The 13,990-nt window shown below is 47.9% G+C and overlaps 1 protein-coding gene across 1 annotated transcript in view; it reads left to right on the top strand.

The window, feature by feature from the left end:
• The window catches only part of RUFY1 (RUN and FYVE domain containing 1), a 1,926,102-nt gene that overhangs the window by 460,729 nt on the left and 1,451,383 nt on the right, over positions 1 to 13,990 (top strand). The gene's annotated exons all lie outside the window — the stretch shown is intronic.

The following is a 13,990-nucleotide window of genomic DNA, read 5'->3' on the forward strand; positions in this document are numbered from 1 at the left end:
AGCACCATTATTTTAGCAATTCACATTGTTTCCCGGGACAGAGCCACAGTTGATCCTGCTCTGGAAACAGAAAATGCATCACATACCCCTGCTCCCAACGGGTCCACCCCTGGATTCTTCAACTATGTTTAAGGCAGTTACACCCACCATTATCGTGGTTATTTCTATTGGATTGTCTAGCGCCACCATCTCTTCCTCAATTGGGCTGGGCTCTCCACCTAAACCAAATATTACTACACCTCCTCTCCCAGAATTGGGACAGATTGAGGCTAAAAATACTTAGTTGATCGCTTGACCCTCTGTTTACTTTTTACCCTTCTCTCCATTTCCTGTCACTCCCTGCAAATTTGTTTAATTTTTTTATAGCAAACTCCAATATTTCACTGTTGTTTCCCCTGGGGCGTACCTCCTTGCTACCACGTGTTGCGCTGTAAATTTAACTTCCTGAGGCTCTTCTTCATAGGAGCTTGTTTTTTCCTTTCCAAGTTCCACCAACACCTTCGGATCAGGGGAGTTGTCATATTTTAATTTTTAATTGTTATAACAATTTCTCAGCCTTCTCCATGTCTGTTCTTTTTGTCCTAAGAGTGCTGTATTCCCTGGCTAGGGATATCCTCCCAGTACACCTTAAACACTTACCATGTTTGTGGAGCAACCTCCCTATCCAATTAATGTTGTAATAACTGTTTTATATTATCTATCACTGTGGCTTAAGATGGTATGTCTTCTATGGATTCTGGTTTTAATTTCCATGTTCTCTTTTTCCTAGGACCCTTATAGCTATAGTGTGGTAAGATGATCTGATAATGCTTTTGCTAAGTATTTGCCTTGTACTAGTTCTTCTAATTATGTGCTAGTCATTACAAAATATTCCAGCTTGTACAAGGTGTGTGTTGCAGCAAAATGAGTAGTGTTTGGTGTCATTATTTCACACACTCCACAAATATATAATTCAAATGAATTGTGTCCTCCTACATATTCCTCATCTTGAAATATATCCTCTTCCAGCTTTAGCTGCTTTGGAAATTTTTTTTCAATAGAGGGGCTGCACGTCGATGTGGTTGACTCGATGTCCCTGGAGGGCCTCTGTCTCAATGTCAATGTCACCACTGGTATATATAGCGTGCGCAGAAACTGTTGGCTACAGTTCTGTGTTTCTGCGAGAGCTATCGCTTCGGAAGTACGGCACGCTTCGGTTCTTTCAAAACCTTCAAAATTGTCGAATAGTATGGCTTCGTCTTCAGCTTCGTCGACCCCTAAATTGGGTTTTAAAAAGTGCTACAACTGCGGTTTGAAAATTTCCCTCATGGACACCCATCGGGTGTGCCTGTGGTGTTTAGGCAACTAACCACAAGACGTCAGAGTGTGGATCCTGCTTATCAATGACTAGTAAAGCCCTGAGAGAACGTAAAGGAAAGTTAGCTGCAGGTAGGTCACATAAATCTCCATGAACGACTCTGTGGAAGAAGTGATCCTCCGATGAGTGAAGAGGTGAATCTCCTCGGAAGCAAGCTCAAAAACGTTCCCGCTCCAGGAGTGGAACCTACCACTATTTTTCATCGTCTCGGAGACTGAAAAAGAGATGGCATAGATCGACATCTACTTACTCTAGGTCCACCCCTGAAAGGGTTACTTGACCTACAAAATCAGCATCACCAACTGAATGGGAGCAATTCCAACAGAAAATGCTTTAGACTTTTCGAGAATGCGGCCTCGACCCCCTTGAAAGAGAAAGTCAAAAGTCATGCCCCTGTCACGGTTGAACCCGACAAAGAAAGGGGGAAAGGCAAACCCTGTGTGTCCTCGAGCCCGGGTTTCGAGCTGAAAATGCCTCAAACCTTCGAAGGTTCACTTGAGTCGGGGATCTAGCCTTTCGAGAGCTAGGGTGGAGTCAAAGTTGTCATTGACTTCGAAATGGTCGACGCCTTCTTCTCGTTCTTCGATTTATGACGAGCATGAACCTACAGAGGAGGAGGTATGTCCAATTGGGTTAGAATATGGGACACCATGTGTTGCAGTAGCACTAATATCATAAGAGTCAAGAATTAAAGGATCTTTATGAGACTCACCAGTCTGCCAGTGGAATAGATACCTCTCCTGAATTTGAATTTGGAAAACTAGACCCCACAGAACATGCAGTAGGGTCATATAGACAACTAATGTCAAATGTCATTGAATTCCTAGGGTGGAGCAGGCCTGCACCACCGTTTGAGCAAGATGATCTAACTGACATCTTAGATAAGGTACCCCAGGAGGACCATGTTCTTCCTTTTCACAAAGCCGTGCAAAGGAAGGTGAATGGCAATTGGGATTCGCCAGAATTAGTTTCTGCTGTGAATAAGAATCAGTAAAAAAAATATAGGACCTCTAGTAGTGATCCTTACTATTTATCTAAGCATCCTACGCTGGAAAGCCTGGTGGTACAGGCAGCCACCTCAACTTCCAAACAGACTGCCTACCCAACAATTCCAACAGACAGAGATAAGCGCTGTGTAGAGTGGCCCTTAAGTCGGCAAATGCCGCATGTGCATTAGCTAAGTTCATGTTCATCCGATGGGACTGTATAGCTATGGCGGCTGACCATATTCCCGAAGGGGAAGAAAGAGAAGGCTTTTTAAAGATGATTGTAAAAGATGGGAAGGGGGAAGGAGAATATGTGCAAGTCCCTTCAAACTAGTCTTGACTCGGCAGAGAGTATCAGTAGAGTACTGGTGGCAAGCACTGTGATGCACAGTTTGTGTGGTTGAGGAAGTCTGGGTTTGCTCCAGATGTGCAATCTAGACTGCTCAACATGCACTTTGACGGCACACACCAGTTCGGCAGCAGGGCTGACAAAAGCCTGGAAAAGCTGCAGACCTCTAAAGCGGCAGCCAAATCCCTTGGCGCTCCTATAATACAGCCACAACCTCGCCGCAGTGGAACATCTCGAAGGGGCAGGTCCTTTCATTTTTATTCCTCAGTTGGAAGAGCAAGAGGACTGGCTAGTAAAAGGGGTCAAAGAAGATTCCCCCGTGGTGGACGGGGGAGAGGTGCCAAGTCTGCCCAGGCAACTGATGTTATGCCCTCATCCGCTGGTTCAGCTGCCTCAAAACCTGTCTGAGGCCTTAGTCCACAAAAGCCTGGTGGGAGGCAGACTCTCACAGCATCTGCAAGAAGAATGGCAGGGTGTTACTTTAGATGCATGGGCATTAGAAACAGTAGCCCAGCGTTAATGCCTTCCCTTTAAAAAAAAAGGCCTCAGGATCATCCACGGGGGAACCACTCGCTCAAAGTTCCGGATCCGTTCCTTGTGCAGGAAATTTTGAGATTGCTAGAGAAAGGTGCTATAGAACCAGTACCTGTAACGTAAAGGAACACAGGGTGGTATTCCCCCACTTCCTAATCCCAAAAAGGGCAGGGGATTGAAACCCATCTTGGACTTTAGAAACGTGAACAAGTTTCACAGAAAGGACAAGTTCAAGATGGTTACCCTTTCTCAGATCCTTCAGGCCCTCCAGCTTCGGGAGCAGATGCTGTCATTAGATCTTCAAGATGCTTATTTTAATGTGGCCATGCATCACAAGCACAGAAAATACCTGATGTTCGCATTTGGCGGCTCTCACTGGCAGTTTAGAGTTCTGCCCTTCTCAAACTAATATGGACAGGTAAACCAGCGAGAGTAGCTCATAAAACCCTCATTCAACCAATAGCAAAAGGTGGATTAGCGCTACCTGACCTAGAGCACTACTACTGGGCCGCACTGTTATGCCACCCAATTTATCTGCCCACACGTCCAAATTAAATGGGCCCTGATGACACCCAATCTTCTACGAGCAACAGTCATAGGAGAACTCCAAGAACTCTGAATGTAGTTTCGATCATGTATGAAATATGGAAAAGAATCGCACGAAAAAGTAATGTTGTGGTTAGATTCTCTCCTCTCCTCCTGGCAAGATTTATCCCTGGGATACCGCTTACGACTGAGAAAATATACCTCCAGTGGGCAGACAAGCTAAAGATAGACATACTAAATGACTTGTTCGTAGACAGACATTTTTTGATGATCCAACAGGCACGAGAACGAGGTGCCGACTCAGCCTTGGACATCTTTATATACTTCCGACTCCAACACACGCTTAAAGGGATAGTCCAGTAAAAAATGTTATTTAAAAAATAGATAGGCAACATTAAAAAAAATACTAGCACTTTTTTAAAAAAATTCCTATGTAAAATTTTGAGCTATTCGAGCTCAAAATTCGCAAAAGCAAGCACATGGGCGCATCCATTTTGTGAAATGGATGCCCGCCGCTGTGCTCGCTTTGGCTTTTGAGGCACTAATGAAGGAAAAGCCAGCCAGCTGTAGTAAACAAAAGCTACCGCTGGGTGGCTTTTCCTTCATTGGTGCCGGGACTCGGAGGACGCGGACCGGAGAACAGAGCAGGAAAGCTGCAGCTGAATCTCGGTAAGTGATATTTATTTTTAAAAAATAAATAAGCACTAGCTGCGTTTTTTTTTCTAAGTTTTCTGGGCTGGAGGAGCCCGGAAAACTTAGAAATAAAACCGCAGCTTTAAAAACGTTGTATTTATGTTTGCGGTCGCTTTTGAAGCGACCGCAAACATAAATACAACGTTGTGTTTGAAAACGCTGCGGTTTTTCTTTCCAAGTTTCTCAGGCTCCTCCGGCTCGGAGGAGCCTGAGAAACTCGGAAAGAAAAACCGCAGCGTTTTCAAACACAACCGCGTTGTGTTTCTGCCTGCTGTGGCTATCACTTTGGGTCTCCGGCGCTCCCCCAGGGGAGCGCCGGAGACCCAAAGTGAAAGCCAAGGCAGGCAGAAACACGACACAGTTGTGTTTACATGCTGCAGTGTTTCTGCCTACAGCTGATTTCCCATTTGGGGCTCTCGGGCTCCCCACGGGGAGCCCGAGAGCCCCAAATGGGAAATGCTAAATGCTGCAGTGTTTCTGCCTAAATCTGTCTTCCCATTTGGGGCTCTCGGGCCCCCCATGTGCTTGCTTTTGCGAATTTTGAGGTTGAATAGCTCAAAATTTTACATAGGAAGTTTAAAAAAAAAGTGCTAGTATTTATTTTTTTAATGTTGCCTATCTATTTTTTAAATAAAATGTTTTACTGGACTTTCCCTTTAAGTCATTATTCCTTTCATTTTGCGACACAACTGCCCACATGGCAACTCCTACGCGGAGTGATTCAAATACAAGGAGAGTGTAGGCTGGTATCCAGTATCTATAAAGACCTACTGACAAACACCACAGGCCAGCCGACCACTCCAAAGGAGAGGTGGGAAAGAGCACTAGAAGACACGATAGTGGAGGAGGATTGGACATACACACTGTGGCAGACACAGAAAGTTTCCCTAAACTCGAGATACAAGCTAATTCATTTCAGTTTTGTCCATCAGTGCATCATACACCAGCCAGACTGCACAGACACCATCCAACCATATCAGCGGCCTGTGAGAGGTGTGGCGAGTCCCTAGCGAGATTTCTACACCTAGCCTGGGCATGCCCGACAACCAGTCAGTTCTGGACAAGAGTATTGAACAAGACCTCAGCGATAATAGGAGAACAACTCGAGCAAAGCCCCAAGGTGGCGATGCTGGGATACACTAAAGACCTGCAGCCCCTGGTGAGGAAACTTGCCAGACTATTGATGGTACTTGCACAAAGACGTATAGCTATATCTTGGGGGGAAAGGTCGTCCACCTAAACTACTATTATGGCTCCAAGATGTAGCGTACTGTCACGATATGAAGTCAAATTTCATCAGAACTCTACCCTTGCACGCAAGACCTCCAGACATATGGGGACCCTATATTAATCACTTATTAACGGCATCGGACAGAAATCTGGCAAAATACCCCTGTTTCGTTACTTTAGTTTCAGAGCTCATTTCAGCTGCTGTGTACAACTTGTAATGTAAACGCATGTTTGACGAAAAACTCTTTGCTCAGATTACAAGGGGGGGGGCGCGTAATGGGGCATCACGCTGCGCAATGTTGTAGTAAGTTAATGTTATGGCTAAAATGACCAAAAATAAAGGTTGGAAAAAAAAGAACTTTCACACATGGTTTCCGGGAGGTGGAGATATAAGGATTGGAACCTTCCGGATAACGTAATGCAGATTTTGCTTTTGGCCAGTAGGCCAGCAACAAATTCTGTGTATCACTGCCGCTGGAATAAGTTCTGCAGCCGGTGCAGGGAAAAGAATGTGGACCCTTTTCTGTGTTGTACACCCATGGTGTTATCATTCTTGTTGCATTTGGCTAATCTGGGGCTCCAGGTTGGCACAATCAAGGGGTTTCTGGCGGCGTTGTCAATTTTTAAGCGCTCGTTTGAAGAGGTTTCTTTTTTCAAATTGCTGTTACTCATACAATTCTAAGGGTTTAACAAATGTGTTCCTCCAACTCCTTTCTAGGTTCCTGCTTGGGACCTTTTAATCTTGTTCTAAAATTCCTTGTGTGCTCCTTTCAAGCCGCTTCATACTTGTCCTTTAGGATTGTTATCCTTTAAAACTATTCTGTTAGTCGCACTAACATCACCCCGTAGGGTGAGCGAACTTCAGGCCTTGTCTTGCAAGCCTCCTTATACTATTTTCTTTAAGGACAGAGTAGTTCTTTAAGTTAAGCCTACTTTTCTGCCTAAAATTGTATCTGACTTTGATTTGTCTCTAAAGATTGTACTACTATCTTTTTACACAGCTCCTCATCCTCGCAAGGTGGAGGAAAGATTGCATAGGCTTGACCGAAGGATAGCACTTAGATTTTATATTTCCAGGACGTCTAAGTTGAGACAGGATGACCAACTTTTCGTTTGGTACACAGGCCATAAATTGGGGCCGGCAGTTACAAAACAAACCTTATCTAGGTGGATTTTAGGCATTACTGAGCGCTATAGATCGGCTGAAAGGGATCCTCCGGGGGGGCTTAGGGCTCACTCGACTAGGAGCATGGCAACATCTTCTGCTTTACAGAGGGGGGAGTCCTAATACATAATATTTGTGCGGCGGCTACATGGTCCTCCGCTCATACTTTTAGAGGCATTACTGTCTTGATTCTTCCTTAGGTCAGGAAGGAGGATTTGGGAGTTACTCTGTCCATACTAATCCATAAGATCTTTCTAAATTCTAACTCCCTCCTCCAAAACCAATACTGCTTGTTAAGATGAGGAATACGTGGGAGGACACAATCCATTCGAAGAACAAGTTACTTACCCCTGGTAACGTTCTTTTGACTGGATGTTCCTCCCATGTGTTCCTCATCGCCTCTCCCAGCCTACCCTGCAGTAGAATTTCTGTGTTTTACACTCTACACTCTACATTCTCTCAGGATTAGATACTGTCTAGCACAATGTACTGCCGTATTTGCTGAGGGAACACGTAAAAATGGATCTGAAGCCAACGGTAGCTGCATACGCTATATGTACCAGTGGTGACGTCGACATCGAGACGGAGGACCTCGAGGGACATTGAGTTGGCATCATCGACGCGCAGCGCCCTCTACTGAAAAAATCTTTCCGAAGCAGCTAAAGCTTGAAGAGGATATATCTTAAGATGAGGAATACATGGGAGGAACATCCAAATTGAAAGGGGTAAGTAACTTGTTCTACTGTAGAAAGGCCAGTGCGCAAGTATGGACTTGGCCAATCTGAATTTGGTAGCTGATCTGGTGGCGCTTCTGTCCAATTTAGTGTCAAGGACCAAGTTCTGGTCTCCTCCAATAGTAAAAATGTAACCTTTTATACTTTTGATATAGTGTAAAGACCTTCAAAGAAGTCAGGGAGATCTATGTTCAGCTCACACCTATTTACCCTGATATAGTGTTTACATTCAATCCTCCCATGTATCGGCACTTACCTCCCCTTCAAATCTTCTTTGGAATTAATTCAGCAAAGTCCCATGTGCTTGTGGTCAGATGTTACCACTCCTCTCAAGGCCACTAAAGGATAAGGAAAATTAGAGTTGATGTCCCCAATCCTTTGCAAGCGCATCATAGCCCTTAGAGTTTAAGTGAGAGACTGTCTTGGGTAGATCAAGGGCAGTGGATATGGCCAAGGAAATGTGCACGAGAGCACACAGTGAGTAATACTTATCCAGCATGGGGTTTGTCATGGATTCACATGCTCATGAATATTCCCTGTCGTCAGGCTGGGAATCCTTGGTAAAAGAAAAAAACAGTATTTCTCTTCTAAACCAATCACTGTCCTCCGGATCACACTGCCCCATCCAATGACCGGCCATGCCCTAAGCCATCTTCAGATTTGTACGGCACGATCATGTGCTGGGAGACCTCGAGTTGCTCTCCGAGCTATTTGTATGTTTTTTCATTTTTTTACGAGAAAAGTGTGATTGTTGTTCCAAAGAGCCCATCTGCTCTTTTCCTCATCTGCCGGCAACGGGGATCCATTGTCAGTGAAGTTCTTTGCCCCTCAAGGGCGAAGAATCATCAAAGTTTCTAGAAGGCCATCTTGGGCCTACTTCGCGCACTCTGACCATGACGGGGGGAGAAGGAGGGAAGGACCCTCTTCAGGACCTGCACCAAATGCGGGCTAGGGAATGTGTTTGGGGAAGACAAGCACCTACAATGCCTGTACTGCCTATACCCAGACCACAAGGATGTGGAGTGCGAGATATGCCTAGGTTTCTCAAAGAAGACGACGAAAGACAGGCATAGTAGGCTGGCGGCATTGGCTTAACTCGAACAAGGCTTCTGCCCCGTGCTCTGGCCGGTCTGAGGAGCGATCTGCCTCTGGAAAGAAGTCTAAGTCCTTTGAGGTCACCCCATCCGTTGGGCTCCAAGATAAGGCCAAGAGCCTCAAGTCCACTGGGTTTGCCGCTGCCGTAGGTCCCAATTGGATAGGCCGCGATCACCATTGCCTTCTGTCTCCATTGTGAGCCTGCCATCGAGCTCTTCTTCAAAGAGGAAGTCATCCACCCCGGCTAAGCTACGGGAGAAATTGAATAAACCCTCGGCGGAAGAGTAGAAGAAGGCTGCGCAGCCCAAGCAGACTCAACCGGCACTGACAAAGTCCTCGTCAGCGACTTCATCAACATCTACTACGACTACAGCAGCTATGGGTGCCGATCCTATGCAGGGGGCTCCCGCAGCGCAGAGTGTCCCTACCCCCCCATGGTGCGACACCACTGCAGAGGCATCTGCGAAGGCTGCAAGCACTCCTGAGGGGATGAAGACACCGGCCCAGGTCCCGGCTCAGAGCCTTCAGGGGGAAAAAATAGGGGGAGGGGGCGAGCAGGCCCCGAAATAGTCCTCCAAGGTTGGTGTTCGACCAATGGAAATTTCATTCACGGACGAAATCGAACAAGAGTCCGTTCATACAGTCCATGAGGACGAAGACTATGGCAGCGCAGGGCCTAGCGCTCCTTTGTTACCTCCTCAACCAAAGGACATTTCTATGGACATTTTGTCGACTCTCCACACCTTGGTGTCAAAGATTCAGCAGAGGTTGCCCCTGGCACCGGGACCCATAGTACCTCAGTCTCCGGATCATCCTCCGCCTAAAAAGAGGAAGCGCCATCCGACTCCCCCACATCAATCTCCTCCCACGTCAGGCCCCAACTCCTCAAGCGGCCCCGGAGATGGGTTCTGGGACGGATACGGCCACAAGTATCGATGAAGACGAGGACTTCGTCCCAGCAGACGATTAATCGCTGCATTTGAATACTTCTCATAATCTCCCCACCGGACGAGGTAGGATCATTCCACTCCATGATCACCAGGGCCTCCAAGCTATTCCAGCTGGTGCCAGAGGAACTCAAGAAGGATTACTTCTTGTATCAGAGGCGAGAGGCCAAGAGGAAGACTATCATGGCAGTGTCTTTTCTGGATGACATTTGGGAGGAGGGCCTAGCTCTCCTGAAGAATCCATGCACGGCCCCAGCCAAGTGAGACAGGCTGGAGAAGTACAGGGTGCCATATTCCGCACCCAAGTGCCTGAGCTCGCAACCATCACCGGACTCTGTAGTGTTGGCTGCCGCGAGGAAACGTTCGGCCTACCCGGCCTCATTGTCGTCACTTCCCCCAGACAGCGAGGGAAAGAGGATGGGTGATGGACGCCATGGGAAAGAAAGTGATTTACACAGCGGCGGTCACAATAAAGGTGGCCAACGCCTTGGCGATCCTGTCCAGGTATAACAGGGAGTTGTGGTACAAGGTGGCGCCGATCCTGGAGTCCCCCCCCCCCCCCACAGGGCAGGGCGCTGGCACCCAAGCAAGCCTGAACCAAGCAAGATGACGGGCCCCCACTCATGCACCCCGTTGGGAGGCCGGCCGACTAAGTTTGTCAGCGACTGGAAGAAGATTACCACCGACTGATGGGTGCTGGACGCTCTCGCCCAGGGGCACCTCTTGGACCTCCAACGAAGGTGTCCTCGTTTTCAGCTGGTTCCCCGTGAGGAGGAGCACATCCCTCAGCTTTTGGAAGAGGTACAAGCCATGTTATGAAAAGGGGCGATAGAGCGAGTTTCCCAACAGCTCTGGTGCTCTGGAGTCTATTCCAGATACTTTCTAGTCAGAAAGAAGACAGGGGGCTGTAGACCCACCCTGGACCTGCGCCGTCTGAACACATATTTTTAAAATTCCAAAAATTCAGGATGGTCACGTTGCAGCACATGCTCGGCCAACTGGAACGATTTTTTTTTTTAAAAACATCATTGGACCTGGAGGGCACCTATTTCCACGTCCCCATTCATAAGAATCATTGAAAATGTCTTGTTTCATGGTGCAGGGCCAGCACTACCAGTTCAGGCCCCTACCATTCAGCTTGAAGTCGGCCCCAAGAGTGTTTACAAAATGCCTGGCACCAGTGGCGGCCCATCTATGTCTGCAGGGCATACACGTATAACCATAGCTGGAGGATTGGCTGATACGTGCCGGCTCTCGGGAGCTGGCTGACGAACACACGAAGGCGACCGTCCGACTTCTGATGGATCTGGGATTCTCTGTCAAGTATCCGAAGTCCTGCTTAACGCCATCGCAGAACGCAAAGTTCCTTGATGCCAGACTCAACACAGTGGCTTGTCTGGCGTCGCCCTCGGAGGAGAGACTAGCAGCCATTCAAGGAGAGGTGCAGTGGCTGTCGTCGGCAAAGATAGCTACAGTGCGGGCCAACAAGTTGTTACCGGGCGAGATGTTGTCCTGCATCTACCTCGTACGTCTTTGCAGGTTGCAGCTGTGACCCCAACAGGAATTCTTCGATGCCCGTTGGATACAGGTGTCTGTAAATTTCACAGAAAAGATCCCACTCAACAAGGAGTTCAGGCAGGCGATAGTGGTGGGGGGGGCCCGCACCCACATCACCCAAGGTAAAGGATTTCAAAACCTCCCATACCAGGAGACGATCACCGCGGACGCCTCCCTGGAAGGTTTGGGGGCACACACCGGATGTGTACATGTCAGAGGCCTGTGGCTTCTGGAGTAGAAGGATCTGCACATCAAGATCCTGGAGCTATGGGCAGTGTTCTGGGCCCTCAAGTCTTTCCTACCATCTCTGAAGGGCAAGGTGGTGAGGATCTTCACAATCAACATCTCCACCATGTTCTACATCAGGAAGCAGGGGGGTACTCGATCCCTAGTGCTCACCAAAGAAGCTCAGGACTTGTGGCACTGGGCCATCGTACTGGGGATGTTCCTCGTCCCTCTACACCTGGTAGGCGGCAAGAACACCATTGCAAACTCCCTCCACACGCAACTGCGCTCCTTCCACTTCGTCAGGATCATGTGGACCGCCTGTTCGTCAAAAGGGCAGACCCCAGATCGATCCGTTTGCCATGGTGGCAAACTCCAAATGTCAGACGTTTGTCAGCAGATTCCACCAGCCAAGGAGCTTGGGGGGGCGCATTCTCCTTTCTGCGGGAAGGTCTGTTTCTGTACGCTCTCCCGTCGTTCCCTCTCCTGCTGCGTATCAACACACTCAGAGTGTCAATGCAAGATGATAAGCATCGCCCTGGCGTGGCCGAGGCAGATTTGGTATCTGGATCTTCGCGGCCTGTCAGCGTCGCCTCCAGTCAAGTTGCATGTGCTTCTGGATCTGCTCACCAGAGAGGGAGGCGCAATACTTCATCACAACCCAGGTTGGCTGATCCTGAGGGCTTGGCTCCTGCAGCCTTAGAGTTTGGAGGTTATGAGTTACCAGCTGACTGCAGGGAGGTCTTCGCCAAGGCCAGGGCATCGTCAACTCTGAAGTGCTACGGCCATAAATGGAAGTGTTTTGCTACATAGTGCCGGTCACAGACGATTACCCCTCTGAGGGTCACAGCGTCACAGATTCTTCCATTTGTGCTGTCCTTGGCAAACACTGGGCTGGCTCACTCATCCATCAAGGTACATCTGGCGGCCATCTCACGCCACACCAGATCCCTAGGGAGATCCTCACTGTGGTCCCACAGACTCGTCAAGGAGTTTCTCAAGGGATATTTCCGATCTTTCCCGTCGATGAAGGCTCCTGCCCTGGTGTGGGAATTCAACGTGGTCCTGACAATGCTCATGGGGGCTCATTTCCAGCCTATATATCAGGCCCCAGTCAAGTTTCTCTCGTGGAAGGCGGCGTTCCTTGTGGTCATCACTTCTGCCAGACGTGTGGGTGAGATCCAGACCCTATCCTGCAAGTAACCGTATCTGACTTTCCACTATTCATGGGTAGTACTGCGTACACGCCCCTCTTTCATGCTGAAGGTTCTGTCGAAATTCCACCTCAATGAGCCTTTGGTGTTACCCGTTTTCTTCCTGAAACCTATGTCGCCGGCGGAGAGGGCCTTGCATTCGCTGGATATTGCTCGTGCCTTGAAGTTCTACGTAACACGCACTGAGAGTTTTCGGAAGACTTCTCAATTGTTTGTGAACTTTAGTCCTGTGAACCATGGGAAAGTCTTGTCCAAGGCTTCCATTTCAAGGTGGCTCTCCAGCTGTATCATGCACCATCATCGGCTGGCGAACCGGCCTCTGCCGGCTGCCCGATAGCCCATTCCACCAGAGCGATTGCTGCGATGACGGCGTTCCTTTCTGATGTGCCCCTGCTCTACATCTGCAGGGCAGCAACGTGGAGGTCCACGCATACCTTCACAAAGTTCTACTGCGTCAACAGGGATTCCAGAGAGGAGTCCAGAGTCCGCCAGGAAGTGCTACTCAACATGTTTGCTTGAGGTGAGTCTGTTCCAGAGGTAAGTATTAATTGCTTCTGTTCAGCCTTGCCACCTCCTGTGGTTGTGTAATGTTGTACTGCTGTGTATTTGTTATTCATGAGCATGTGAATCCATGCCAGACCCAATGCTGGAGATGGTTTAAGTTACTTACCTGTAACTATTGTCCCCAGCATGGGTCTGGCATGGATTCACATGCGAATTCTCTCTCCAGCCCCTCTGCAGCTCTTCTTGGTCATACTGCCACCTTACGTGCTTACCAAATCTGAAGGTCGCTGCCAGAAGCGGGGCTTAGGGAGAGGACTCTCATTGGATGGGGGCAGTATGACTCCGAGGACAGTGATTGGTTTAGAGGAGAAATACAGTTTTAGAGTGAAAGTGAAACTGTTTTTTCTTTTAATGAGGATTCCCAACCTGCCGATGAGGTATATTCATGAGCCTGTAAATACATGCCAGACTCATGCTGGAGAACAATAGTGACAGGTAAGTAACTTAAACCTTCCCAAACAACATACATCTTAACCCCAGGATGTGCAAGTGGAACGTTATGCAAATATATGAAAAGGGATGTGGGGTAAGCACTAAGAAGCTACTTGTGATTACAAAGAAATTCTGAAACTTCCTCACCCACAATTACTTTTACAGGTACTGTTGGCACTACACCCTATACAGGACAATCAATGACAGGGTCTGTGAACTAACACCCTTGATGGTATTATGGAAGGTAACTGGTAAATCAGACCTAGGAGACGGACGGACACAAAGACATTTTGATTCTGGTTGGATGTTATTAAAGAAACAAAATGCCTATCTGCCCCTACTTCTACTGATGGTGGTTTCCT

The sequence above is a fragment of the Ambystoma mexicanum genome, chromosome 3p (genome assembly GCF_040938575.1).
Source record: "Ambystoma mexicanum isolate Mex_15411 chromosome 3p, UKY_AmexF1_1, whole genome shotgun sequence".
Lineage (NCBI taxonomy): Eukaryota > Metazoa > Chordata > Amphibia > Caudata > Ambystomatidae > Ambystoma > Ambystoma mexicanum.